The sequence below is a fragment of the Mytilus galloprovincialis genome, chromosome 1 (assembly GCF_965363235.1).
Source record: "Mytilus galloprovincialis chromosome 1, xbMytGall1.hap1.1, whole genome shotgun sequence".
In the NCBI taxonomy this organism is placed as follows: domain Eukaryota; kingdom Metazoa; phylum Mollusca; class Bivalvia; order Mytilida; family Mytilidae; genus Mytilus; species Mytilus galloprovincialis.
The window spans coordinates 3,309,762-3,334,287 of record NC_134838.1 but is presented as its reverse complement, the minus strand read 5'-3'; the positions used below and the strand labels follow the sequence as shown (position 1 = coordinate 3,334,287).

The 24,526-nt window shown below is 39.7% G+C and overlaps 52 non-coding genes across 52 annotated transcripts; all 52 read left to right on the top strand.

Annotated features, from left to right (window-relative positions):
* The first annotated feature begins 286 nt into the window (after window positions 1-286).
* On the top strand, window positions 287-359 carry Trnav-cac (transfer RNA valine (anticodon CAC)). The gene has a single exon. It is a non-coding gene; the product is annotated as a tRNA-Val (tRNA).
* Window positions 360-689: 330 nt separating this feature from the next.
* Window positions 690-761, top strand: Trnap-agg (transfer RNA proline (anticodon AGG)). Its single transcript has one exon. It is a non-coding gene; the product is annotated as a tRNA-Pro (tRNA).
* A 333-nt stretch (window positions 762-1,094) lies between these two features.
* Window positions 1,095-1,166, top strand: Trnap-ugg (transfer RNA proline (anticodon UGG)). The gene has a single exon. It is a non-coding gene; the product is annotated as a tRNA-Pro (tRNA).
* Window positions 1,167-1,704: 538 nt separating this feature from the next.
* Window positions 1,705-1,777, top strand: Trnav-cac (transfer RNA valine (anticodon CAC)). Its single transcript has one exon. It is a non-coding gene; the product is annotated as a tRNA-Val (tRNA).
* Window positions 1,778-2,107: 330 nt separating this feature from the next.
* Trnap-agg (transfer RNA proline (anticodon AGG)) lies at window positions 2,108-2,179 on the top strand. Its single transcript has one exon. It is a non-coding gene; the product is annotated as a tRNA-Pro (tRNA).
* A 333-nt stretch (window positions 2,180-2,512) lies between these two features.
* On the top strand, window positions 2,513-2,584 carry Trnap-ugg (transfer RNA proline (anticodon UGG)). Its single transcript has one exon. It is a non-coding gene; the product is annotated as a tRNA-Pro (tRNA).
* Window positions 2,585-3,122: 538 nt separating this feature from the next.
* Window positions 3,123-3,195, top strand: Trnav-cac (transfer RNA valine (anticodon CAC)). The gene has a single exon. It is a non-coding gene; the product is annotated as a tRNA-Val (tRNA).
* A 330-nt stretch (window positions 3,196-3,525) lies between these two features.
* On the top strand, window positions 3,526-3,597 carry Trnap-agg (transfer RNA proline (anticodon AGG)). Its single transcript has one exon. It is a non-coding gene; the product is annotated as a tRNA-Pro (tRNA).
* Window positions 3,598-3,930: 333 nt separating this feature from the next.
* On the top strand, window positions 3,931-4,002 carry Trnap-ugg (transfer RNA proline (anticodon UGG)). Its single transcript has one exon. It is a non-coding gene; the product is annotated as a tRNA-Pro (tRNA).
* Window positions 4,003-4,540: 538 nt separating this feature from the next.
* Trnav-cac (transfer RNA valine (anticodon CAC)) lies at window positions 4,541-4,613 on the top strand. Its single transcript has one exon. It is a non-coding gene; the product is annotated as a tRNA-Val (tRNA).
* A 330-nt stretch (window positions 4,614-4,943) lies between these two features.
* Window positions 4,944-5,015, top strand: Trnap-agg (transfer RNA proline (anticodon AGG)). The gene has a single exon. It is a non-coding gene; the product is annotated as a tRNA-Pro (tRNA).
* Window positions 5,016-5,348: 333 nt separating this feature from the next.
* On the top strand, window positions 5,349-5,420 carry Trnap-ugg (transfer RNA proline (anticodon UGG)). The gene has a single exon. It is a non-coding gene; the product is annotated as a tRNA-Pro (tRNA).
* Window positions 5,421-5,958: 538 nt separating this feature from the next.
* Window positions 5,959-6,031, top strand: Trnav-cac (transfer RNA valine (anticodon CAC)). Its single transcript has one exon. It is a non-coding gene; the product is annotated as a tRNA-Val (tRNA).
* Window positions 6,032-6,361: 330 nt separating this feature from the next.
* Trnap-agg (transfer RNA proline (anticodon AGG)) lies at window positions 6,362-6,433 on the top strand. Its single transcript has one exon. It is a non-coding gene; the product is annotated as a tRNA-Pro (tRNA).
* Window positions 6,434-6,766: 333 nt separating this feature from the next.
* On the top strand, window positions 6,767-6,838 carry Trnap-ugg (transfer RNA proline (anticodon UGG)). Its single transcript has one exon. It is a non-coding gene; the product is annotated as a tRNA-Pro (tRNA).
* A 538-nt stretch (window positions 6,839-7,376) lies between these two features.
* On the top strand, window positions 7,377-7,449 carry Trnav-cac (transfer RNA valine (anticodon CAC)). Its single transcript has one exon. It is a non-coding gene; the product is annotated as a tRNA-Val (tRNA).
* Window positions 7,450-7,779: 330 nt separating this feature from the next.
* Trnap-agg (transfer RNA proline (anticodon AGG)) lies at window positions 7,780-7,851 on the top strand. The gene has a single exon. It is a non-coding gene; the product is annotated as a tRNA-Pro (tRNA).
* Window positions 7,852-8,184: 333 nt separating this feature from the next.
* Trnap-ugg (transfer RNA proline (anticodon UGG)) lies at window positions 8,185-8,256 on the top strand. The gene has a single exon. It is a non-coding gene; the product is annotated as a tRNA-Pro (tRNA).
* Window positions 8,257-8,794: 538 nt separating this feature from the next.
* Trnav-cac (transfer RNA valine (anticodon CAC)) lies at window positions 8,795-8,867 on the top strand. The gene has a single exon. It is a non-coding gene; the product is annotated as a tRNA-Val (tRNA).
* A 330-nt stretch (window positions 8,868-9,197) lies between these two features.
* On the top strand, window positions 9,198-9,269 carry Trnap-agg (transfer RNA proline (anticodon AGG)). The gene has a single exon. It is a non-coding gene; the product is annotated as a tRNA-Pro (tRNA).
* Window positions 9,270-9,602: 333 nt separating this feature from the next.
* Trnap-ugg (transfer RNA proline (anticodon UGG)) lies at window positions 9,603-9,674 on the top strand. Its single transcript has one exon. It is a non-coding gene; the product is annotated as a tRNA-Pro (tRNA).
* A 538-nt stretch (window positions 9,675-10,212) lies between these two features.
* Window positions 10,213-10,285, top strand: Trnav-cac (transfer RNA valine (anticodon CAC)). Its single transcript has one exon. It is a non-coding gene; the product is annotated as a tRNA-Val (tRNA).
* Window positions 10,286-10,615: 330 nt separating this feature from the next.
* Trnap-agg (transfer RNA proline (anticodon AGG)) lies at window positions 10,616-10,687 on the top strand. The gene has a single exon. It is a non-coding gene; the product is annotated as a tRNA-Pro (tRNA).
* Window positions 10,688-11,020: 333 nt separating this feature from the next.
* Window positions 11,021-11,092, top strand: Trnap-ugg (transfer RNA proline (anticodon UGG)). The gene has a single exon. It is a non-coding gene; the product is annotated as a tRNA-Pro (tRNA).
* Window positions 11,093-11,630: 538 nt separating this feature from the next.
* Window positions 11,631-11,703, top strand: Trnav-cac (transfer RNA valine (anticodon CAC)). The gene has a single exon. It is a non-coding gene; the product is annotated as a tRNA-Val (tRNA).
* A 330-nt stretch (window positions 11,704-12,033) lies between these two features.
* On the top strand, window positions 12,034-12,105 carry Trnap-agg (transfer RNA proline (anticodon AGG)). The gene has a single exon. It is a non-coding gene; the product is annotated as a tRNA-Pro (tRNA).
* A 333-nt stretch (window positions 12,106-12,438) lies between these two features.
* Window positions 12,439-12,510, top strand: Trnap-ugg (transfer RNA proline (anticodon UGG)). Its single transcript has one exon. It is a non-coding gene; the product is annotated as a tRNA-Pro (tRNA).
* Window positions 12,511-13,048: 538 nt separating this feature from the next.
* Window positions 13,049-13,121, top strand: Trnav-cac (transfer RNA valine (anticodon CAC)). The gene has a single exon. It is a non-coding gene; the product is annotated as a tRNA-Val (tRNA).
* Window positions 13,122-13,451: 330 nt separating this feature from the next.
* Window positions 13,452-13,523, top strand: Trnap-agg (transfer RNA proline (anticodon AGG)). Its single transcript has one exon. It is a non-coding gene; the product is annotated as a tRNA-Pro (tRNA).
* A 333-nt stretch (window positions 13,524-13,856) lies between these two features.
* On the top strand, window positions 13,857-13,928 carry Trnap-ugg (transfer RNA proline (anticodon UGG)). The gene has a single exon. It is a non-coding gene; the product is annotated as a tRNA-Pro (tRNA).
* Window positions 13,929-14,466: 538 nt separating this feature from the next.
* Trnav-cac (transfer RNA valine (anticodon CAC)) lies at window positions 14,467-14,539 on the top strand. The gene has a single exon. It is a non-coding gene; the product is annotated as a tRNA-Val (tRNA).
* A 330-nt stretch (window positions 14,540-14,869) lies between these two features.
* Window positions 14,870-14,941, top strand: Trnap-agg (transfer RNA proline (anticodon AGG)). The gene has a single exon. It is a non-coding gene; the product is annotated as a tRNA-Pro (tRNA).
* A 333-nt stretch (window positions 14,942-15,274) lies between these two features.
* Window positions 15,275-15,346, top strand: Trnap-ugg (transfer RNA proline (anticodon UGG)). The gene has a single exon. It is a non-coding gene; the product is annotated as a tRNA-Pro (tRNA).
* Window positions 15,347-15,884: 538 nt separating this feature from the next.
* Trnav-cac (transfer RNA valine (anticodon CAC)) lies at window positions 15,885-15,957 on the top strand. The gene has a single exon. It is a non-coding gene; the product is annotated as a tRNA-Val (tRNA).
* Window positions 15,958-16,287: 330 nt separating this feature from the next.
* Trnap-agg (transfer RNA proline (anticodon AGG)) lies at window positions 16,288-16,359 on the top strand. Its single transcript has one exon. It is a non-coding gene; the product is annotated as a tRNA-Pro (tRNA).
* A 333-nt stretch (window positions 16,360-16,692) lies between these two features.
* Window positions 16,693-16,764, top strand: Trnap-ugg (transfer RNA proline (anticodon UGG)). Its single transcript has one exon. It is a non-coding gene; the product is annotated as a tRNA-Pro (tRNA).
* A 539-nt stretch (window positions 16,765-17,303) lies between these two features.
* Window positions 17,304-17,376, top strand: Trnav-cac (transfer RNA valine (anticodon CAC)). The gene has a single exon. It is a non-coding gene; the product is annotated as a tRNA-Val (tRNA).
* A 330-nt stretch (window positions 17,377-17,706) lies between these two features.
* Trnap-agg (transfer RNA proline (anticodon AGG)) lies at window positions 17,707-17,778 on the top strand. Its single transcript has one exon. It is a non-coding gene; the product is annotated as a tRNA-Pro (tRNA).
* Window positions 17,779-18,111: 333 nt separating this feature from the next.
* Trnap-ugg (transfer RNA proline (anticodon UGG)) lies at window positions 18,112-18,183 on the top strand. The gene has a single exon. It is a non-coding gene; the product is annotated as a tRNA-Pro (tRNA).
* Window positions 18,184-18,722: 539 nt separating this feature from the next.
* On the top strand, window positions 18,723-18,795 carry Trnav-cac (transfer RNA valine (anticodon CAC)). The gene has a single exon. It is a non-coding gene; the product is annotated as a tRNA-Val (tRNA).
* A 330-nt stretch (window positions 18,796-19,125) lies between these two features.
* Trnap-agg (transfer RNA proline (anticodon AGG)) lies at window positions 19,126-19,197 on the top strand. Its single transcript has one exon. It is a non-coding gene; the product is annotated as a tRNA-Pro (tRNA).
* Window positions 19,198-19,530: 333 nt separating this feature from the next.
* On the top strand, window positions 19,531-19,602 carry Trnap-ugg (transfer RNA proline (anticodon UGG)). The gene has a single exon. It is a non-coding gene; the product is annotated as a tRNA-Pro (tRNA).
* Window positions 19,603-20,141: 539 nt separating this feature from the next.
* Trnav-cac (transfer RNA valine (anticodon CAC)) lies at window positions 20,142-20,214 on the top strand. Its single transcript has one exon. It is a non-coding gene; the product is annotated as a tRNA-Val (tRNA).
* Window positions 20,215-20,544: 330 nt separating this feature from the next.
* On the top strand, window positions 20,545-20,616 carry Trnap-agg (transfer RNA proline (anticodon AGG)). Its single transcript has one exon. It is a non-coding gene; the product is annotated as a tRNA-Pro (tRNA).
* Window positions 20,617-20,949: 333 nt separating this feature from the next.
* Window positions 20,950-21,021, top strand: Trnap-ugg (transfer RNA proline (anticodon UGG)). The gene has a single exon. It is a non-coding gene; the product is annotated as a tRNA-Pro (tRNA).
* Window positions 21,022-21,559: 538 nt separating this feature from the next.
* On the top strand, window positions 21,560-21,632 carry Trnav-cac (transfer RNA valine (anticodon CAC)). Its single transcript has one exon. It is a non-coding gene; the product is annotated as a tRNA-Val (tRNA).
* A 330-nt stretch (window positions 21,633-21,962) lies between these two features.
* Trnap-agg (transfer RNA proline (anticodon AGG)) lies at window positions 21,963-22,034 on the top strand. The gene has a single exon. It is a non-coding gene; the product is annotated as a tRNA-Pro (tRNA).
* Window positions 22,035-22,367: 333 nt separating this feature from the next.
* On the top strand, window positions 22,368-22,439 carry Trnap-ugg (transfer RNA proline (anticodon UGG)). Its single transcript has one exon. It is a non-coding gene; the product is annotated as a tRNA-Pro (tRNA).
* Window positions 22,440-22,977: 538 nt separating this feature from the next.
* Window positions 22,978-23,050, top strand: Trnav-cac (transfer RNA valine (anticodon CAC)). The gene has a single exon. It is a non-coding gene; the product is annotated as a tRNA-Val (tRNA).
* A 330-nt stretch (window positions 23,051-23,380) lies between these two features.
* Window positions 23,381-23,452, top strand: Trnap-agg (transfer RNA proline (anticodon AGG)). The gene has a single exon. It is a non-coding gene; the product is annotated as a tRNA-Pro (tRNA).
* A 333-nt stretch (window positions 23,453-23,785) lies between these two features.
* On the top strand, window positions 23,786-23,857 carry Trnap-ugg (transfer RNA proline (anticodon UGG)). Its single transcript has one exon. It is a non-coding gene; the product is annotated as a tRNA-Pro (tRNA).
* Window positions 23,858-24,396: 539 nt separating this feature from the next.
* Trnav-cac (transfer RNA valine (anticodon CAC)) lies at window positions 24,397-24,469 on the top strand. The gene has a single exon. It is a non-coding gene; the product is annotated as a tRNA-Val (tRNA).
* The last annotated feature ends 57 nt before the right edge of the window (window positions 24,470-24,526 follow it).

The window sequence follows — 24,526 nt, the reverse complement described above, 5'->3', positions numbered from 1 at the left end:
ACCTTGATAATCACCATCAAGTTGTGCAATGAAGGAAATGTCGATATCGGATTTAGCTGGCGTATAAGAAGAATACGCATATATATAGACGGCAGAGCTAGGAATATCTGCTTTTCAATTGATTGTGCAGAAGAAAGGTGAACCCCATCCCATGCCAAGAGAATTATGGAAATTAACACGAAAACGCACCTGTTTTCATGCGGGAACGGGTGTTATTCATCTTGATTGCACCAGTTTTTAATCGGACGTTGCTTGAAATATGGAAAACTTCGCACTAACTTCAACTGTTTCCGTAGTGTAGTGGTAATCACGTCCGCTTCACACGCGGAAGGTCCTGGGTTCGAGCCCCAGCGGAAACATATTAATTTTTGGGTAATCCGGATCATCGTGAACTGTGCTTATTATAGTGCCTAGAGATATTACTCATTCGGTGTTCTTTTGCAGCCGACGCATGTCGTTCATGTTAAATTGAACATATCACTTCTTATAAAAATCTTTGAAATCGTCTACGCTAAGCACTTTAGACAAAGTTCTTTATAGCAGGTGACTTTTAATAACTTACCGTCCTGATTTCAAAGGTAACAAAGCAAGAGAGGCCAAACGTATAACCCAAGGCAACACGAAAATAGCAACAAGCGATGTCATTTCTGAATTTTATAACTATTATTTAAACATAAGTCAGCTATACAGGCTCGTTGGTCTAGGGGTATGATTCTCGCTTAGGGTGCGAGAGGTCCCGGGTTCGAATCCCGGACGAGCCCAATTTTTGCCTCATATTGTCAATGCGTGGCGAATCTCAAAACTGTTTTCAATACCAGTCGATGGGATATTCAAAGAAAATACACCGCTAATTCGAACGTCAATTAGAATGCATAAAACAGAATTCAGTAGGAGAAAAATACATGCACCAATACAACAGCTATCGTTTGAATTTTTGTTGTTTTTATATAGTTTGATCTCGACCAATGTAAGGTGAATTTCTAGTCAACTTAGAATTTCGAATATGTATCTTGGCAGGTAAACTCCTTTGCCACGTATGGAGAATAATCGTATTCTATAGTTAAATACGGAAAATGTAACTCTAACTATCAAGCGGCTCGTTGGTCTAGGGGTATGATTCTCGCTTTGGGTGCGAGAGGTCCCGGGTTCGAATCCCGGACGAGCCCGTTAATTTTTGGAACGGTTTATAGGCGTTTGGATTCAATGAAATTATACTTTTGTATCTGCCATTGACATTCAAAGCAGTCTGGCTCAGAAATTGCTCAGCATGTTTTCCCGTCACTGATGAGCAATAGTGGTCAAACGGAGAGAAAAGAGGAGTTGATATTCTGGTACATACATTTGTATTCCGATGATTTTGACTTTTTTTTTTTTCGAAGAATGTTATATTTTGGTTTGTGCACGCTGCAAAACAACTTACCTTGATAATCACCATCAAGTTGTGCAATGAAGGAAATGTCGATATCGGATTTAGCTGGCGTATAAGAAGAATACGCATATATATAGACGGCAGAGCTAGGAATATCTGCTTTTCAATTGATTGTGCAGAAGAAAGGTGAACCCCATCCCATGCCAAGAGAATTATGGAAATTAACACGAAAACGCACCTGTTTTCATGCGGGAACGGGTGTTATTCATCTTGATTGCACCAGTTTTTAATCGGACGTTGCTTGAAATATGGAAAACTTCGCACTAACTTCAACTGTTTCCGTAGTGTAGTGGTAATCACGTCCGCTTCACACGCGGAAGGTCCTGGGTTCGAGCCCCAGCGGAAACATATTAATTTTTGGGTAATCCGGATCATCGTGAACTGTGCTTATTATAGTGCCTAGAGATATTACTCATTCGGTGTTCTTTTGCAGCCGACGCATGTCGTTCATGTTAAATTGAACATATCACTTCTTATAAAAATCTTTGAAATCGTCTACGCTAAGCACTTTAGACAAAGTTCTTTATAGCAGGTGACTTTTAATAACTTACCGTCCTGATTTCAAAGGTAACAAAGCAAGAGAGGCCAAACGTATAACCCAAGGCAACACGAAAATAGCAACAAGCGATGTCATTTCTGAATTTTATAACTATTATTTAAACATAAGTCAGCTATACAGGCTCGTTGGTCTAGGGGTATGATTCTCGCTTAGGGTGCGAGAGGTCCCGGGTTCGAATCCCGGACGAGCCCAATTTTTGCCTCATATTGTCAATGCGTGGCGAATCTCAAAACTGTTTTCAATACCAGTCGATGGGATATTCAAAGAAAATACACCGCTAATTCGAACGTCAATTAGAATGCATAAAACAGAATTCAGTAGGAGAAAAATACATGCACCAATACAACAGCTATCGTTTGAATTTTTGTTGTTTTTATATAGTTTGATCTCGACCAATGTAAGGTGAATTTCTAGTCAACTTAGAATTTCGAATATGTATCTTGGCAGGTAAACTCCTTTGCCACGTATGGAGAATAATCGTATTCTATAGTTAAATACGGAAAATGTAACTCTAACTATCAAGCGGCTCGTTGGTCTAGGGGTATGATTCTCGCTTTGGGTGCGAGAGGTCCCGGGTTCGAATCCCGGACGAGCCCGTTAATTTTTGGAACGGTTTATAGGCGTTTGGATTCAATGAAATTATACTTTTGTATCTGCCATTGACATTCAAAGCAGTCTGGCTCAGAAATTGCTCAGCATGTTTTCCCGTCACTGATGAGCAATAGTGGTCAAACGGAGAGAAAAGAGGAGTTGATATTCTGGTATATACATTTGTATTCCGATGATTTTGACTTTTTTTTTTTTCGAAGAATGTTATATTTTGGTTTGTGCACGCTGCAAAACAACTTACCTTGATAATCACCATCAAGTTGTGCAATGAAGGAAATGTCGATATCGGATTTAGCTGGCGTATAAGAAGAATACGCATATATATAGACGGCAGAGCTAGGAATATCTGCTTTTCAATTGATTGTGCAGAAGAAAGGTGAACCCCATCCCATGCCAAGAGAATTATGGAAATTAACACGAAAACGCACCTGTTTTCATGCGGGAACGGGTGTTATTCATCTTGATTGCACCAGTTTTTAATCGGACGTTGCTTGAAATATGGAAAACTTCGCACTAACTTCAACTGTTTCCGTAGTGTAGTGGTAATCACGTCCGCTTCACACGCGGAAGGTCCTGGGTTCGAGCCCCAGCGGAAACATATTAATTTTTGGGTAATCCGGATCATCGTGAACTGTGCTTATTATAGTGCCTAGAGATATTACTCATTCGGTGTTCTTTTGCAGCCGACGCATGTCGTTCATGTTAAATTGAACATATCACTTCTTATAAAAATCTTTGAAATCGTCTACGCTAAGCACTTTAGACAAAGTTCTTTATAGCAGGTGACTTTTAATAACTTACCGTCCTGATTTCAAAGGTAACAAAGCAAGAGAGGCCAAACGTATAACCCAAGGCAACACGAAAATAGCAACAAGCGATGTCATTTCTGAATTTTATAACTATTATTTAAACATAAGTCAGCTATACAGGCTCGTTGGTCTAGGGGTATGATTCTCGCTTAGGGTGCGAGAGGTCCCGGGTTCGAATCCCGGACGAGCCCAATTTTTGCCTCATATTGTCAATGCGTGGCGAATCTCAAAACTGTTTTCAATACCAGTCGATGGGATATTCAAAGAAAATACACCGCTAATTCGAACGTCAATTAGAATGCATAAAACAGAATTCAGTAGGAGAAAAATACATGCACCAATACAACAGCTATCGTTTGAATTTTTGTTGTTTTTATATAGTTTGATCTCGACTAATGTAAGGTGAATTTCTAGTCAACTTAGAATTTCGAATATGTATCTTGGCAGGTAAACTCCTTTGCCACGTATGGAGAATAATCGTATTCTATAGTTAAATACGGAAAATGTAACTCTAACTATCAAGCGGCTCGTTGGTCTAGGGGTATGATTCTCGCTTTGGGTGCGAGAGGTCCCGGGTTCGAATCCCGGACGAGCCCGTTAATTTTTGGAACGGTTTATAGGCGTTTGGATTCAATGAAATTATACTTTTGTATCTGCCATTGACATTCAAAGCAGTCTGGCTCAGAAATTGCTCAGCATGTTTTCCCGTCACTGATGAGCAATAGTGGTCAAACGGAGAGAAAAGAGGAGTTGATATTCTGGTACATACATTTGTATTCCGATGATTTTGACTTTTTTTTTTTTCGAAGAATGTTATATTTTGGTTTGTGCACGCTGCAAAACAACTTACCTTGATAATCACCATCAAGTTGTGCAATGAAGGAAATGTCGATATCGGATTTAGCTGGCGTATAAGAAGAATACGCATATATATAGACGGCAGAGCTAGGAATATCTGCTTTTCAATTGATTGTGCAGAAGAAAGGTGAACCCCATCCCATGCCAAGAGAATTATGGAAATTAACACGAAAACGCACCTGTTTTCATGCGGGAACGGGTGTTATTCATCTTGATTGCACCAGTTTTTAATCGGACGTTGCTTGAAATATGGAAAACTTCGCACTAACTTCAACTGTTTCCGTAGTGTAGTGGTAATCACGTCCGCTTCACACGCGGAAGGTCCTGGGTTCGAGCCCCAGCGGAAACATATTAATTTTTGGGTAATCCGGATCATCGTGAACTGTGCTTATTATAGTGCCTAGAGATATTACTCATTCGGTGTTCTTTTGCAGCCGACGCATGTCGTTCATGTTAAATTGAACATATCACTTCTTATAAAAATCTTTGAAATCGTCTACGCTAAGCACTTTAGACAAAGTTCTTTATAGCAGGTGACTTTTAATAACTTACCGTCCTGATTTCAAAGGTAACAAAGCAAGAGAGGCCAAACGTATAACCCAAGGCAACACGAAAATAGCAACAAGCGATGTCATTTCTGAATTTTATAACTATTATTTAAACATAAGTCAGCTATACAGGCTCGTTGGTCTAGGGGTATGATTCTCGCTTAGGGTGCGAGAGGTCCCGGGTTCGAATCCCGGACGAGCCCAATTTTTGCCTCATATTGTCAATGCGTGGCGAATCTCAAAACTGTTTTCAATACCAGTCGATGGGATATTCAAAGAAAATACACCGCTAATTCGAACGTCAATTAGAATGCATAAAACAGAATTCAGTAGGAGAAAAATACATGCACCAATACAACAGCTATCGTTTGAATTTTTGTTGTTTTTATATAGTTTGATCTCGACCAATGTAAGGTGAATTTCTAGTCAACTTAGAATTTCGAATATGTATCTTGGCAGGTAAACTCCTTTGCCACGTATGGAGAATAATCGTATTCTATAGTTAAATACGGAAAATGTAACTCTAACTATCAAGCGGCTCGTTGGTCTAGGGGTATGATTCTCGCTTTGGGTGCGAGAGGTCCCGGGTTCGAATCCCGGACGAGCCCGTTAATTTTTGGAACGGTTTATAGGCGTTTGGATTCAATGAAATTATACTTTTGTATCTGCCATTGACATTCAAAGCAGTCTGGCTCAGAAATTGCTCAGCATGTTTTCCCGTCACTGATGAGCAATAGTGGTCAAACGGAGAGAAAAGAGGAGTTGATATTCTGGTACATACATTTGTATTCCGATGATTTTGACTTTTTTTTTTTTCGAAGAATGTTATATTTTGGTTTGTGCACGCTGCAAAACAACTTACCTTGATAATCACCATCAAGTTGTGCAATGAAGGAAATGTCGATATCGGATTTAGCTGGCGTATAAGAAGAATACGCATATATATAGACGGCAGAGCTAGGAATATCTGCTTTTCAATTGATTGTGCAGAAGAAAGGTGAACCCCATCCCATGCCAAGAGAATTATGGAAATTAACACGAAAACGCACCTGTTTTCATGCGGGAACGGGTGTTATTCATCTTGATTGCACCAGTTTTTAATCGGACGTTGCTTGAAATATGGAAAACTTCGCACTAACTTCAACTGTTTCCGTAGTGTAGTGGTAATCACGTCCGCTTCACACGCGGAAGGTCCTGGGTTCGAGCCCCAGCGGAAACATATTAATTTTTGGGTAATCCGGATCATCGTGAACTGTGCTTATTATAGTGCCTAGAGATATTACTCATTCGGTGTTCTTTTGCAGCCGACGCATGTCGTTCATGTTAAATTGAACATATCACTTCTTATAAAAATCTTTGAAATCGTCTACGCTAAGCACTTTAGACAAAGTTCTTTATAGCAGGTGACTTTTAATAACTTACCGTCCTGATTTCAAAGGTAACAAAGCAAGAGAGGCCAAACGTATAACCCAAGGCAACACGAAAATAGCAACAAGCGATGTCATTTCTGAATTTTATAACTATTATTTAAACATAAGTCAGCTATACAGGCTCGTTGGTCTAGGGGTATGATTCTCGCTTAGGGTGCGAGAGGTCCCGGGTTCGAATCCCGGACGAGCCCAATTTTTGCCTCATATTGTCAATGCGTGGCGAATCTCAAAACTGTTTTCAATACCAGTCGATGGGATATTCAAAGAAAATACACCGCTAATTCGAACGTCAATTAGAATGCATAAAACAGAATTCAGTAGGAGAAAAATACATGCACCAATACAACAGCTATCGTTTGAATTTTTGTTGTTTTTATATAGTTTGATCTCGACCAATGTAAGGTGAATTTCTAGTCAACTTAGAATTTCGAATATGTATCTTGGCAGGTAAACTCCTTTGCCACGTATGGAGAATAATCGTATTCTATAGTTAAATACGGAAAATGTAACTCTAACTATCAAGCGGCTCGTTGGTCTAGGGGTATGATTCTCGCTTTGGGTGCGAGAGGTCCCGGGTTCGAATCCCGGACGAGCCCGTTAATTTTTGGAACGGTTTATAGGCGTTTGGATTCAATGAAATTATACTTTTGTATCTGCCATTGACATTCAAAGCAGTCTGGCTCAGAAATTGCTCAGCATGTTTTCCCGTCACTGATGAGCAATAGTGGTCAAACGGAGAGAAAAGAGGAGTTGATATTCTGGTACATACATTTGTATTCCGATGATTTTGACTTTTTTTTTTTTCGAAGAATGTTATATTTTGGTTTGTGCACGCTGCAAAACAACTTACCTTGATAATCACCATCAAGTTGTGCAATGAAGGAAATGTCGATATCGGATTTAGCTGGCGTATAAGAAGAATACGCATATATATAGACGGCAGAGCTAGGAATATCTGCTTTTCAATTGATTGTGCAGAAGAAAGGTGAACCCCATCCCATGCCAAGAGAATTATGGAAATTAACACGAAAACGCACCTGTTTTCATGCGGGAACGGGTGTTATTCATCTTGATTGCACCAGTTTTTAATCGGACGTTGCTTGAAATATGGAAAACTTCGCACTAACTTCAACTGTTTCCGTAGTGTAGTGGTAATCACGTCCGCTTCACACGCGGAAGGTCCTGGGTTCGAGCCCCAGCGGAAACATATTAATTTTTGGGTAATCCGGATCATCGTGAACTGTGCTTATTATAGTGCCTAGAGATATTACTCATTCGGTGTTCTTTTGCAGCCGACGCATGTCGTTCATGTTAAATTGAACATATCACTTCTTATAAAAATCTTTGAAATCGTCTACGCTAAGCACTTTAGACAAAGTTCTTTATAGCAGGTGACTTTTAATAACTTACCGTCCTGATTTCAAAGGTAACAAAGCAAGAGAGGCCAAACGTATAACCCAAGGCAACACGAAAATAGCAACAAGCGATGTCATTTCTGAATTTTATAACTATTATTTAAACATAAGTCAGCTATACAGGCTCGTTGGTCTAGGGGTATGATTCTCGCTTAGGGTGCGAGAGGTCCCGGGTTCGAATCCCGGACGAGCCCAATTTTTGCCTCATATTGTCAATGCGTGGCGAATCTCAAAACTGTTTTCAATACCAGTCGATGGGATATTCAAAGAAAATACACCGCTAATTCGAACGTCAATTAGAATGCATAAAACAGAATTCAGTAGGAGAAAAATACATGCACCAATACAACAGCTATCGTTTGAATTTTTGTTGTTTTTATATAGTTTGATCTCGACCAATGTAAGGTGAATTTCTAGTCAACTTAGAATTTCGAATATGTATCTTGGCAGGTAAACTCCTTTGCCACGTATGGAGAATAATCGTATTCTATAGTTAAATACGGAAAATGTAACTCTAACTATCAAGCGGCTCGTTGGTCTAGGGGTATGATTCTCGCTTTGGGTGCGAGAGGTCCCGGGTTCGAATCCCGGACGAGCCCGTTAATTTTTGGAACGGTTTATAGGCGTTTGGATTCAATGAAATTATACTTTTGTATCTGCCATTGACATTCAAAGCAGTCTGGCTCAGAAATTGCTCAGCATGTTTTCCCGTCACTGATGAGCAATAGTGGTCAAACGGAGAGAAAAGAGGAGTTGATATTCTGGTACATACATTTGTATTCCGATGATTTTGACTTTTTTTTTTTTCGAAGAATGTTATATTTTGGTTTGTGCACGCTGCAAAACAACTTACCTTGATAATCACCATCAAGTTGTGCAATGAAGGAAATGTCGATATCGGATTTAGCTGGCGTATAAGAAGAATACGCATATATATAGACGGCAGAGCTAGGAATATCTGCTTTTCAATTGATTGTGCAGAAGAAAGGTGAACCCCATCCCATGCCAAGAGAATTATGGAAATTAACACGAAAACGCACCTGTTTTCATGCGGGAACGGGTGTTATTCATCTTGATTGCACCAGTTTTTAATCGGACGTTGCTTGAAATATGGAAAACTTCGCACTAACTTCAACTGTTTCCGTAGTGTAGTGGTAATCACGTCCGCTTCACACGCGGAAGGTCCTGGGTTCGAGCCCCAGCGGAAACATATTAATTTTTGGGTAATCCGGATCATCGTGAACTGTGCTTATTATAGTGCCTAGAGATATTACTCATTCGGTGTTCTTTTGCAGCCGACGCATGTCGTTCATGTTAAATTGAACATATCACTTCTTATAAAAATCTTTGAAATCGTCTACGCTAAGCACTTTAGACAAAGTTCTTTATAGCAGGTGACTTTTAATAACTTACCGTCCTGATTTCAAAGGTAACAAAGCAAGAGAGGCCAAACGTATAACCCAAGGCAACACGAAAATAGCAACAAGCGATGTCATTTCTGAATTTTATAACTATTATTTAAACATAAGTCAGCTATACAGGCTCGTTGGTCTAGGGGTATGATTCTCGCTTAGGGTGCGAGAGGTCCCGGGTTCGAATCCCGGACGAGCCCAATTTTTGCCTCATATTGTCAATGCGTGGCGAATCTCAAAACTGTTTTCAATACCAGTCGATGGGATATTCAAAGAAAATACACCGCTAATTCGAACGTCAATTAGAATGCATAAAACAGAATTCAGTAGGAGAAAAATACATGCACCAATACAACAGCTATCGTTTGAATTTTTGTTGTTTTTATATAGTTTGATCTCGACCAATGTAAGGTGAATTTCTAGTCAACTTAGAATTTCGAATATGTATCTTGGCAGGTAAACTCCTTTGCCACGTATGGAGAATAATCGTATTCTATAGTTAAATACGGAAAATGTAACTCTAACTATCAAGCGGCTCGTTGGTCTAGGGGTATGATTCTCGCTTTGGGTGCGAGAGGTCCCGGGTTCGAATCCCGGACGAGCCCGTTAATTTTTGGAACGGTTTATAGGCGTTTGGATTCAATGAAATTATACTTTTGTATCTGCCATTGACATTCAAAGCAGTCTGGCTCAGAAATTGCTCAGCATGTTTTCCCGTCACTGATGAGCAATAGTGGTCAAACGGAGAGAAAAGAGGAGTTGATATTCTGGTACATACATTTGTATTCCGATGATTTTGACTTTTTTTTTTTTCGAAGAATGTTATATTTTGGTTTGTGCACGCTGCAAAACAACTTACCTTGATAATCACCATCAAGTTGTGCAATGAAGGAAATGTCGATATCGGATTTAGCTGGCGTATAAGAAGAATACGCATATATATAGACGGCAGAGCTAGGAATATCTGCTTTTCAATTGATTGTGCAGAAGAAAGGTGAACCCCATCCCATGCCAAGAGAATTATGGAAATTAACACGAAAACGCACCTGTTTTCATGCGGGAACGGGTGTTATTCATCTTGATTGCACCAGTTTTTAATCGGACGTTGCTTGAAATATGGAAAACTTCGCACTAACTTCAACTGTTTCCGTAGTGTAGTGGTAATCACGTCCGCTTCACACGCGGAAGGTCCTGGGTTCGAGCCCCAGCGGAAACATATTAATTTTTGGGTAATCCGGATCATCGTGAACTGTGCTTATTATAGTGCCTAGAGATATTACTCATTCGGTGTTCTTTTGCAGCCGACGCATGTCGTTCATGTTAAATTGAACATATCACTTCTTATAAAAATCTTTGAAATCGTCTACGCTAAGCACTTTAGACAAAGTTCTTTATAGCAGGTGACTTTTAATAACTTACCGTCCTGATTTCAAAGGTAACAAAGCAAGAGAGGCCAAACGTATAACCCAAGGCAACACGAAAATAGCAACAAGCGATGTCATTTCTGAATTTTATAACTATTATTTAAACATAAGTCAGCTATACAGGCTCGTTGGTCTAGGGGTATGATTCTCGCTTAGGGTGCGAGAGGTCCCGGGTTCGAATCCCGGACGAGCCCAATTTTTGCCTCATATTGTCAATGCGTGGCGAATCTCAAAACTGTTTTCAATACCAGTCGATGGGATATTCAAAGAAAATACACCGCTAATTCGAACGTCAATTAGAATGCATAAAACAGAATTCAGTAGGAGAAAAATACATGCACCAATACAACAGCTATCGTTTGAATTTTTGTTGTTTTTATATAGTTTGATCTCGACCAATGTAAGGTGAATTTCTAGTCAACTTAGAATTTCGAATATGTATCTTGGCAGGTAAACTCCTTTGCCACGTATGGAGAATAATCGTATTCTATAGTTAAATACGGAAAATGTAACTCTAACTATCAAGCGGCTCGTTGGTCTAGGGGTATGATTCTCGCTTTGGGTGCGAGAGGTCCCGGGTTCGAATCCCGGACGAGCCCGTTAATTTTTGGAACGGTTTATAGGCGTTTGGATTCAATGAAATTATACTTTTGTATCTGCCATTGACATTCAAAGCAGTCTGGCTCAGAAATTGCTCAGCATGTTTTCCCGTCACTGATGAGCAATAGTGGTCAAACGGAGAGAAAAGAGGAGTTGATATTCTGGTACATACATTTGTATTCCGATGATTTTGACTTTTTTTTTTTTCGAAGAATGTTATATTTTGGTTTGTGCACGCTGCAAAACAACTTACCTTGATAATCACCATCAAGTTGTGCAATGAAGGAAATGTCGATATCGGATTTAGCTGGCGTATAAGAAGAATACGCATATATATAGACGGCAGAGCTAGGAATATCTGCTTTTCAATTGATTGTGCAGAAGAAAGGTGAACCCCATCCCATGCCAAGAGAATTATGGAAATTAACACGAAAACGCACCTGTTTTCATGCGGGAACGGGTGTTATTCATCTTGATTGCACCAGTTTTTAATCGGACGTTGCTTGAAATATGGAAAACTTCGCACTAACTTCAACTGTTTCCGTAGTGTAGTGGTAATCACGTCCGCTTCACACGCGGAAGGTCCTGGGTTCGAGCCCCAGCGGAAACATATTAATTTTTGGGTAATCCGGATCATCGTGAACTGTGCTTATTATAGTGCCTAGAGATATTACTCATTCGGTGTTCTTTTGCAGCCGACGCATGTCGTTCATGTTAAATTGAACATATCACTTCTTATAAAAATCTTTGAAATCGTCTACGCTAAGCACTTTAGACAAAGTTCTTTATAGCAGGTGACTTTTAATAACTTACCGTCCTGATTTCAAAGGTAACAAAGCAAGAGAGGCCAAACGTATAACCCAAGGCAACACGAAAATAGCAACAAGCGATGTCATTTCTGAATTTTATAACTATTATTTAAACATAAGTCAGCTATACAGGCTCGTTGGTCTAGGGGTATGATTCTCGCTTAGGGTGCGAGAGGTCCCGGGTTCGAATCCCGGACGAGCCCAATTTTTGCCTCATATTGTCAATGCGTGGCGAATCTCAAAACTGTTTTCAATACCAGTCGATGGGATATTCAAAGAAAATACACCGCTAATTCGAACGTCAATTAGAATGCATAAAACAGAATTCAGTAGGAGAAAAATACATGCACCAATACAACAGCTATCGTTTGAATTTTTGTTGTTTTTATATAGTTTGATCTCGACCAATGTAAGGTGAATTTCTAGTCAACTTAGAATTTCGAATATGTATCTTGGCAGGTAAACTCCTTTGCCACGTATGGAGAATAATCGTATTCTATAGTTAAATACGGAAAATGTAACTCTAACTATCAAGCGGCTCGTTGGTCTAGGGGTATGATTCTCGCTTTGGGTGCGAGAGGTCCCGGGTTCGAATCCCGGACGAGCCCGTTAATTTTTGGAACGGTTTATAGGCGTTTGGATTCAATGAAATTATACTTTTGTATCTGCCATTGACATTCAAAGCAGTCTGGCTCAGAAATTGCTCAGCATGTTTTCCCGTCACTGATGAGCAATAGTGGTCAAACGGAGAGAAAAGAGGAGTTGATATTCTGGTACATACATTTGTATTCCGATGATTTTGACTTTTTTTTTTTTCGAAGAATGTTATATTTTGGTTTGTGCACGCTGCAAAACAACTTACCTTGATAATCACCATCAAGTTGTGCAATGAAGGAAATGTCGATATCGGATTTAGCTGGCGTATAAGAAGAATACGCATATATATAGACGGCAGAGCTAGGAATATCTGCTTTTCAATTGATTGTGCAGAAGAAAGGTGAACCCCATCCCATGCCAAGAGAATTATGGAAATTAACACGAAAACGCACCTGTTTTCATGCGGGAACGGGTGTTATTCATCTTGATTGCACCAGTTTTTAATCGGACGTTGCTTGAAATATGGAAAACTTCGCACTAACTTCAACTGTTTCCGTAGTGTAGTGGTAATCACGTCCGCTTCACACGCGGAAGGTCCTGGGTTCGAGCCCCAGCGGAAACATATTAATTTTTGGGTAATCCGGATCATCGTGAACTGTGCTTATTATAGTGCCTAGAGATATTACTCATTCGGTGTTCTTTTGCAGCCGACGCATGTCGTTCATGTTAAATTGAACATATCACTTCTTATAAAAATCTTTGAAATCGTCTACGCTAAGCACTTTAGACAAAGTTCTTTATAGCAGGTGACTTTTAATAACTTACCGTCCTGATTTCAAAGGTAACAAAGCAAGAGAGGCCAAACGTATAACCCAAGGCAACACGAAAATAGCAACAAGCGATGTCATTTCTGAATTTTATAACTATTATTTAAACATAAGTCAGCTATACAGGCTCGTTGGTCTAGGGGTATGATTCTCGCTTAGGGTGCGAGAGGTCCCGGGTTCGAATCCCGGACGAGCCCAATTTTTGCCTCATATTGTCAATGCGTGGCGAATCTCAAAACTGTTTTCAATACCAGTCGATGGGATATTCAAAGAAAATACACCGCTAATTCGAACGTCAATTAGAATGCATAAAACAGAATTCAGTAGGAGAAAAATACATGCACCAATACAACAGCTATCGTTTGAATTTTTGTTGTTTTTATATAGTTTGATCTCGACCAATGTAAGGTGAATTTCTAGTCAACTTAGAATTTCGAATATGTATCTTGGCAGGTAAACTCCTTTGCCACGTATGGAGAATAATCGTATTCTATAGTTAAATACGGAAAATGTAACTCTAACTATCAAGCGGCTCGTTGGTCTAGGGGTATGATTCTCGCTTTGGGTGCGAGAGGTCCCGGGTTCGAATCCCGGACGAGCCCGTTAATTTTTGGAACGGTTTATAGGCGTTTGGATTCAATGAAATTATACTTTTGTATCTGCCATTGACATTCAAAGCAGTCTGGCTCAGAAATTGCTCAGCATGTTTTCCCGTCACTGATGAGCAATAGTGGTCAAACGGAGAGAAAAGAGGAGTTGATATTCTGGTACATACATTTGTATTCCGATGATTTTGACTTTTTTTTTTTTCGAAGAATGTTATATTTTGGTTTGTGCACGCTGCAAAACAACTTACCTTGATAATCACCATCAAGTTGTGCAATGAAGGAAATGTCGATATCGGATTTAGCTGGCGTATAAGAAGAATACGCATATATATAGACGGCAGAGCTAGGAATATCTGCTTTTCAATTGATTGTGCAGAAGAAAGGTGAACCCCATCCCATGCCAAGAGAATTATGGAAATTAACACGAAAACGCACCTGTTTTCATGCGGGAACGGGTGTTATTCATCTTGATTGCACCAGTTTTTAATCGGACGTTGCTTGAAATATGGAAAACTTCGCACTAACTTCAACTGTTTCCGTAGTGTAGTGGTAATCACGTCCGCTTCACACGCGGAAGGTCCTGGGTTCGAGCCCCAGCGGAAACATATTAATTTTTGGGTAATCCGGATCATCGTGAACTGTGCTTATTATAGTGCCTAGAGATATTACTCATTCGGTGTTCTTTTGCAGCCGACGCATGTCGTTCATGTTAAATTGAACATATCACTTCTTATAAAAATCTTTGAAATCGTCTACGCTAAGCACTTTAGACAAAGTTCTTTATAGCAGGTGACTTTTAATAACTTACCGTCCTGATTTCAAAGGTAACAAAGCAAGAGAGGCCAAACGTATAACCCAAGGCAACACGAAAATAGCAACAAGCGATGTCATTTCTGAATTTTATAACTATTATTTAAACATAAGTCAGCTATACAGGCTCGTTGGTCTAGGGGTATGATTCTCGCTTAGGGTGCGAGAGGTCCCGGGTTCGAATCCCGGACGAGCCCAATTTTTGCCTCATATTGTCAATGCGTGGCGAATCTCAAAACTGTTTTCAATACCAGTCGATGGGATATTCAAAGAAAATACACCGCTAATTCGAACGTCAATTAGAATGCATAAAACAGAATTCAGTAGGAGAAAAATACATGCACCAATACAACAGCTATCGTTTGAATTTTTGTTGTTTTTATATAGTTTGATCTCGACCAATGTAAGGTGAATTTCTAGTCAACTTAGAATTTCGAATATGTATCTTGGCAGGTAAACTCCTTTGCCACGTATGGAGAATAATCGTATTCTATAGTTAAATACGGAAAATGTAACTCTAACTATCAAGCGGCTCGTTGGTCTAGGGGTATGATTCTCGCTTTGGGTGCGAGAGGTCCCGGGTTCGAATCCCGGACGAGCCCGTTAATTTTTGGAACGGTTTATAGGCGTTTGGATTCAATGAAATTATACTTTTGTATCTGCCATTGACATTCAAAGCAGTCTGGCTCAGAAATTGCTCAGCATGTTTTCCCGTCACTGATGAGCAATAGTGGTCAAACGGAGAGAAAAGAGGAGTTGATATTCTGGTACATACATTTGTATTCCGATGATTTTGACTTTTTTTTTTTTCGAAGAATGTTATATTTTGGTTTGTGCACGCTGCAAAACAACTTACCTTGATAATCACCATCAAGTTGTGCAATGAAGGAAATGTCGATATCGGATTTAGCTGGCGTATAAGAAGAATACGCATATATATAGACGGCAGAGCTAGGAATATCTGCTTTTCAATTGATTGTGCAGAAGAAAGGTGAACCCCATCCCATGCCAAGAGAATTATGGAAATTAACACGAAAACGCACCTGTTTTCATGCGGGAACGGGTGTTATTCATCTTGATTGCACCAGTTTTTAATCGGACGTTGCTTGAAATATGGAAAACTTCGCACTAACTTCAACTGTTTCCGTAGTGTAGTGGTAATCACGTCCGCTTCACACGCGGAAGGTCCTGGGTTCGAGCCCCAGCGGAAACATATTAATTTTTGGGTAATCCGGATCATCGTGAACTGTGCTTATTATAGTGCCTAGAGATATTACTCATTCGGTGTTCTTTTGCAGCCGACGCATGTCGTTCATGTTAAATTGAACATATCACTTCTTATAAAAATCTTTGAAATCGTCTACGCTAAGCACTTTAGACAAAGTTCTTTATAGCAGGTGACTTTTAATAACTTACCGTCCTGATTTCAAAGGTAACAAAGCAAGAGAGGCCAAACGTATAACCCAAGGCAACACGAAAATAGCAACAAGCGATGTCATTTCTGAATTTTATAACTATTATTTAAACATAAGTCAGCTATACAGGCTCGTTGGTCTAGGGGTATGATTCTCGCTTAGGGTGCGAGAGGTCCCGGGTTCGAATCCCGGACGAGCCCAATTTTTGCCTCATATTGTCAATGCGTGGCGAATCTCAAAACTGTTTTCAATACCAGTCGATGGGATATTCAAAGAAAATACACCGCTAATTCGAACGTCAATTAGAATGCATAAAACAGAATTCAGTAGGAGAAAAATACATGCACCAATACAACAGCTATCGTTTGAATTTTTGTTGTTTTTATATAGTTTGATCTCGACCAATGTAAGGTGAATTTCTAGTCAACTTAGAATTTCGAATATGTATCTTGGCAGGTAAACTCCTTTGCCACGTATTGAGAATAATCGTATTCTATAGTTAAATACGGAAAATGTAACTCTAACTATCAAGCGGCTCGTTGGTCTAGGGGTATGATTTTCGCTTTGGGTGCGAGAGGTCCCGGGTTCGAATCCCGGACGAGCCCGTTAATTTTTGGAACGGTTTATAGGCGTTTGGATTCAATGAAATTATACTTTTGTATCTGCCATTGACATTCAAAGCAGTCTGGCTCAGAAATTGCTCAGCATGTTTTCCCGTCACTGATGAGCAATAGTGGTCAAACGGAGAGAAAAGAGGAGTTGATATTCTGGTACATACATTTGTATTCCGATGATTTTGACTTTTTTTTTTTTTCGAAGAATGTTATATTTTGGTTTGTGCACGCTGCAAAACAACTTACCTTGATAATCACCATCAAGTTGTGCAATGAAGGAAATGTCGATATCGGATTTAGCTGGCGTATAAGAAGAATACGCATATATATAGACGGCAGAGCTAGGAATATCTGCTTTTCAATTGATTGTGCAGAAGAAAGGTGAACCCCATCCCATGCCAAGAGAATTATGGAAATTAACACGAAAACGCACCTGTTTTCATGCGGGAACGGGTGTTATTCATCTTGATTGCACCAGTTTTTAATCGGACGTTGCTTGAAATATGGAAAACTTCGCACTAACTTCAACTGTTTCCGTAGTGTAGTGGTAATCACGTCCGCTTCACACGCGGAAGGTCCTGGGTTCGAGCCCCAGCGGAAACATATTAATTTTTGGGTAATCCGGATCATCGTGAACTGTGCTTATTATAGTGCCTAGAGATATTACTCATTCGGTGTTCTTTTGCAGCCGACGCATGTCGTTCATGTTAAATTGAACATATCACTTCTTATAAAAATCTTTGAAATCGTCTACGCTAAGCACTTTAGACAAAGTTCTTTATAGCAGGTGACTTTTAATAACTTACCGTCCTGATTTCAAAGGTAACAAAGCAAGAGAGGCCAAACGTATAACCCAAGGCAACACGAAAATAGCAACAAGCGATGTCATTTCTGAATTTTATAACTATTATTTAAACATAAGTCAGCTATACAGGCTCGTTGGTCTAGGGGTATGATTCTCGCTTAGGGTGCGAGAGGTCCCGGGTTCGAATCCCGGACGAGCCCAATTTTTGCCTCATATTGTCAATGCGTGGCGAATCTCAAAACTGTTTTCAATACCAGTCGATGGGATATTCAAAGAAAATACACCGCTAATTCGAACGTCAATTAGAATGCATAAAACAGAATTCAGTAGGAGAAAAATACATGCACCAATACAACAGCTATCGTTTGAATTTTTGTTGTTTTTATATAGTTTGATCTCGACCAATGTAAGGTGAATTTCTAGTCAACTTAGAATTTCGAATATGTATCTTGGCAGGTAAACTCCTTTGCCACGTATGGAGAATAATCGTATTCTATAGTTAAATACGGAAAATGTAACTCTAACTATCAAGCGGCTCGTTGGTCTAGGGGTATGATTTTCGCTTTGGGTGCGAGAGGTCCCGGGTTCGAATCCCGGACGAGCCCGTTAATTTTTGGAACGGTTTATAGGCGTTTGGATTCAATGAAATTATACTTTTGTATCTGCCATTGACATTCAAAGCAGTCTGGCTCAGAAATTGCTCAGCATGTTTTCCCGTCACTGATGAGCAATAGTGGTCAAACGGAGAGAAAAGAGGAGTTGATATTCTGGTACATACATTTGTATTCCGATGATTTTGACTTTTTTTTTTTTTCGAAGAATGTTATATTTTGGTTTGTGCACGCTGCAAAACAACTTACCTTGATAATCACCATCAAGTTGTGCAATGAAGGAAATGTCGATATCGGATTTAGCTGGCGTATAAGAAGAATACGCATATATATAGACGGCAGAGCTAGGAATATCTGCTTTTCAATTGATTGTGCAGAAGAAAGGTGAACCCCATCCCATGCCAAGAGAATTATGGAAATTAACACGAAAACGCACCTGTTTTCATGCGGGAACGGGTGTTATTCATCTTGATTGCACCAGTTTTTAATCGGACGTTGCTTGAAATATGGAAAACTTCGCACTAACTTCAACTGTTTCCGTAGTGTAGTGGTAATCACGTCCGCTTCACACGCGGAAGGTCCTGGGTTCGAGCCCCAGCGGAAACATATTAATTTTTGGGTAATCCGGATCATCGTGAACTGTGCTTATTATAGTGCCTAGAGATATTACTCATTCGGTGTTCTTTTGCAGCCGACGCATGTCGTTCATGTTAAATTGAACATATCACTTCTTATAAAAATCTTTGAAATCGTCTACGCTAAGCACTTTAGACAAAGTTCTTTATAGCAGGTGACTTTTAATAACTTACCGTCCTGATTTCAAAGGTAACAAAGCAAGAGAGGCCAAACGTATAACCCAAGGCAACACGAAAATAGCAACAAGCGATGTCATTTCTGAATTTTATAACTATTATTTAAACATAAGTCAGCTATACAGGCTCGTTGGTCTAGGGGTATGATTCTCGCTTAGGGTGCGAGAGGTCCCGGGTTCGAATCCCGGACGAGCCCAATTTTTGCCTCATATTGTCAATGCGTGGCGAATCTCAAAACTGTTTTCAATACCAGTCGATGGGATATTCAAAGAAAATACACCGCTAATTCGAACGTCAATTAGAATGCATAAAACAGAATTCAGTAGGAGAAAAATACATGCACCAATACAACAGCTATCGTTTGAATTTTTGTTGTTTTTATATAGTTTGATCTCGACCAATGTAAGGTGAATTTCTAGTCAACTTAGAATTTCGAATATGTATCTTGGCAGGTAAACTCCTTTGCCACGTATGGAGAATAATCGTATTCTATAGTTAAATACGGAAAATGTAACTCTAACTATCAAGCGGCTCGTTGGTCTAGGGGTATGATTTTCGCTTTGGGTGCGAGAGGTCCCGGGTTCGAATCCCGGACGAGCCCGTTAATTTTTGGAACGGTTTATAGGCGTTTGGATTCAATGAAATTATACTTTTGTATCTGCCATTGACATTCAAAGCAGTCTGGCTCAGAAATTGCTCAGCATGTTTTCCCGTCACTGATGAGCAATAGTGGTCAAACGGAGAGAAAAGAGGAGTTGATATTCTGGTACATACATTTGTATTCCGATGATTTTGACTTTTTTTTTTTTTCGAAGAATGTTATATTTTGGTTTGTGCACGCTGCAAAACAACTTACCTTGATAATCACCATCAAGTTGTGCAATGAAGGAAATGTCGATATCGGATTTAGCTGGCGTATAAGAAGAATACGCATATATATAGACGGCAGAGCTAGGAATATCTGCTTTTCAATTGATTGTGCAGAAGAAAGGTGAACCCCATCCCATGCCAAGAGAATTATGGAAATTAACACGAAAACGCACCTGTTTTCATGCGGGAACGGGTGTTATTCATCTTGATTGCACCAGTTTTTAATCGGACGTTGCTTGAAATATGGAAAACTTCGCACTAACTTCAACTGTTTCCGTAGTGTAGTGGTAATCACGTCCGCTTCACACGCGGAAGGTCCTGGGTTCGAGCCCCAGCGGAAACATATTAATTTTTGGGTAATCCGGATCATCGTGAACTGTGCTTATTATAGTGCCTAGAGATATTACTCATTCGGTGTTCTTTTGCAGCCGACGCATGTCGTTCATGTTAAATTGAACATATCACTTCTTATAAAAATCTTTGAAATCGTCTACGCTAAGCACTTTAGACAAAGTTCTTTATAGCAGGTGACTTTTAATAACTTACCGTCCTGATTTCAAAGGTAACAAAGCAAGAGAGGCCAAACGTATAACCCAAGGCAACACGAAAATAGCAACAAGCGATGTCATTTCTGAATTTTATAACTATTATTTAAACATAAGTCAGCTATACAGGCTCGTTGGTCTAGGGGTATGATTCTCGCTTAGGGTGCGAGAGGTCCCGGGTTCGAATCCCGGACGAGCCCAATTTTTGCCTCATATTGTCAATGCGTGGCGAATCTCAAAACTGTTTTCAATACCAGTCGATGGGATATTCAAAGAAAATACACCGCTAATTCGAACGTCAATTAGAATGCATAAAACAGAATTCAGTAGGAGAAAAATACATGCACCAATACAACAGCTATCGTTTGAATTTTTGTTGTTTTTATATAGTTTGATCTCGACCAATGTAAGGTGAATTTCTAGTCAACTTAGAATTTCGAATATGTATCTTGGCAGGTAAACTCCTTTGCCACGTATGGAGAATAATCGTATTCTATAGTTAAATACGGAAAATGTAACTCTAACTATCAAGCGGCTCGTTGGTCTAGGGGTATGATTCTCGCTTTGGGTGCGAGAGGTCCCGGGTTCGAATCCCGGACGAGCCCGTTAATTTTTGGAACGGTTTATAGGCGTTTGGATTCAATGAAATTATACTTTTGTATCTGCCATTGACATTCAAAGCAGTCTGGCTCAGAAATTGCTCAGCATGTTTTCCCGTCACTGATGAGCAATAGTGGTCAAACGGAGAGAAAAGAGGAGTTGATATTCTGGTACATACATTTGTATTCCGATGATTTTGACTTTTTTTTTTTTCGAAGAATGTTATATTTTGGTTTGTGCACGCTGCAAAACAACTTACCTTGATAATCACCATCAAGTTGTGCAATGAAGGAAATGTCGATATCGGATTTAGCTGGCGTATAAGAAGAATACGCATATATATAGACGGCAGAGCTAGGAATATCTGCTTTTCAATTGATTGTGCAGAAGAAAGGTGAACCCCATCCCATGCCAAGAGAATTATGGAAATTAACACGAAAACGCACCTGTTTTCATGCGGGAACGGGTGTTATTCATCTTGATTGCACCAGTTTTTAATCGGACGTTGCTTGAAATATGGAAAACTTCGCACTAACTTCAACTGTTTCCGTAGTGTAGTGGTAATCACGTCCGCTTCACACGCGGAAGGTCCTGGGTTCGAGCCCCAGCGGAAACATATTAATTTTTGGGTAATCCGGATCATCGTGAACTGTGCTTATTATAGTGCCTAGAGATATTACTCATTCGGTGTTCTTTTGCAGCCGACGCATGTCGTTCATGTTAAATTGAACATATCACTTCTTATAAAAATCTTTGAAATCGTCTACGCTAAGCACTTTAGACAAAGTTCTTTATAGCAGGTGACTTTTAATAACTTACCGTCCTGATTTCAAAGGTAACAAAGCAAGAGAGGCCAAACGTATAACCCAAGGCAACACGAAAATAGCAACAAGCGATGTCATTTCTGAATTTTATAACTATTATTTAAACATAAGTCAGCTATACAGGCTCGTTGGTCTAGGGGTATGATTCTCGCTTAGGGTGCGAGAGGTCCCGGGTTCGAATCCCGGACGAGCCCAATTTTTGCCTCATATTGTCAATGCGTGGCGAATCTCAAAACTGTTTTCAATACCAGTCGATGGGATATTCAAAGAAAATACACCGCTAATTCGAACGTCAATTAGAATGCATAAAACAGAATTCAGTAGGAGAAAAATACATGCACCAATACAACAGCTATCGTTTGAATTTTTGTTGTTTTTATATAGTTTGATCTCGACCAATGTAAGGTGAATTTCTAGTCAACTTAGAATTTCGAATATGTATCTTGGCAGGTAAACTCCTTTGCCACGTATGGAGAATAATCGTATTCTATAGTTAAATACGGAAAATGTAACTCTAACTATCAAGCGGCTCGTTGGTCTAGGGGTATGATTCTCGCTTTGGGTGCGAGAGGTCCCGGGTTCGAATCCCGGACGAGCCCGTTAATTTTTGGAACGGTTTATAGGCGTTTGGATTCAATGAAATTATACTTTTGTATCTGCCATTGACATTCAAAGCAGTCTGGCTCAGAAATTGCTCAGCATGTTTTCCCGTCACTGATGAGCAATAGTGGTCAAACGGAGAGAAAAGAGGAGTTGATATTCTGGTACATACATTTGTATTCCGATGATTTTGACTTTTTTTTTTTTCGAAGAATGTTATATTTTGGTTTGTGCACGCTGCAAAACAACTTACCTTGATAATCACCATCAAGTTGTGCAATGAAGGAAATGTCGATATCGGATTTAGCTGGCGTATAAGAAGAATACGCATATATATAGACGGCAGAGCTAGGAATATCTGCTTTTCAATTGATTGTGCAGAAGAAAGGTGAACCCCATCCCATGCCAAGAGAATTATGGAAATTAACACGAAAACGCACCTGTTTTCATGCGGGAACGGGTGTTATTCATCTTGATTGCACCAGTTTTTAATCGGACGTTGCTTGAAATATGGAAAACTTCGCACTAACTTCAACTGTTTCCGTAGTGTAGTGGTAATCACGTCCGCTTCACACGCGGAAGGTCCTGGGTTCGAGCCCCAGCGGAAACATATTAATTTTTGGGTAATCCGGATCATCGTGAACTGTGCTTATTATAGTGCCTAGAGATATTACTCATTCGGTGTTCTTTTGCAGCCGACGCATGTCGTTCATGTTAAATTGAACATATCACTTCTTATAAAAATCTTTGAAATCGTCTACGCTAAGCACTTTAGACAAAGTTCTTTATAGCAGGTGACTTTTAATAACTTACCGTCCTGATTTCAAAGGTAACAAAGCAAGAGAGGCCAAACGTATAACCCAAGGCAACACGAAAATAGCAACAAGCGATGTCATTTCTGAATTTTATAACTATTATTTAAACATAAGTCAGCTATACAGGCTCGTTGGTCTAGGGGTATGATTCTCGCTTAGGGTGCGAGAGGTCCCGGGTTCGAATCCCGGACGAGCCCAATTTTTGCCTCATATTGTCAATGCGTGGCGAATCTCAAAACTGTTTTCAATACCAGTCGATGGGATATTCAAAGAAAATACACCGCTAATTCGAACGTCAATTAGAATGCATAAAACAGAATTCAGTAGGAGAAAAATACATGCACCAATACAACAGCTATCGTTTGAATTTTTGTTGTTTTTATATAGTTTGATCTCGACCAATGTAAGGTGAATTTCTAGTCAACTTAGAATTTCGAATATGTATCTTGGCAGGTAAACTCCTTTGCCACGTATGGAGAATAATCGTATTCTATAGTTAAATACGGAAAATGTAACTCTAACTATCAAGCGGCTCGTTGGTCTAGGGGTATGATTTTCGCTTTGGGTGCGAGAGGTCCCGGGTTCGAATCCCGGACGAGCCCGTTAATTTTTGGAACGGTTTATAGGCGTTTGGATTCAATGAAATTATACTTTTGTATCTGCCATTGACATTCAAAGCAGTCTGGCTCAGAAATTGCTCAGCATGTTTTCCCGTCACTGATGAGCAATAGTGGTCAAACGGAGAGAAAAGAGGAGTTGATATTCTGGTACATACATTTGTATTCCGATGATTTTGACTTTTTTTTTTTTTCGAAGAATGTTATATTTTGGTTTGTGCACGCTGCAAAACAACTTACCTTGATAATCACCATCAAGTTGTGCAATGAAGGAAATGTCGATATCGGATTTAGCTGGCGTATAAGAAGAATACGCATATATATAGACGGCAGAGCTAGGAATATCTGCTTTTCAATTGATTGTGCAGAAGAAAGGTGAACCCCATCCCATGCCAAGAGAATTATGGAAATTAACACGAAAACGCACCTGTTTTCATGCGGGAACGGGTGTTATTCATCTTGATTGCACCAGTTTTTAATCGGACGTTGCTTGAAATATGGAAAACTTCGCACTAACTTCAACTGTTTCCGTAGTGTAGTGGTAATCACGTCCGCTTCACACGCGGAAGGTCCTGGGTTCGAGCCCCAGCGGAAACATATTAATTTTTGGGTAATCCGGATCATCGTGAACTGTGCTTATTATAGTGCCTAGAG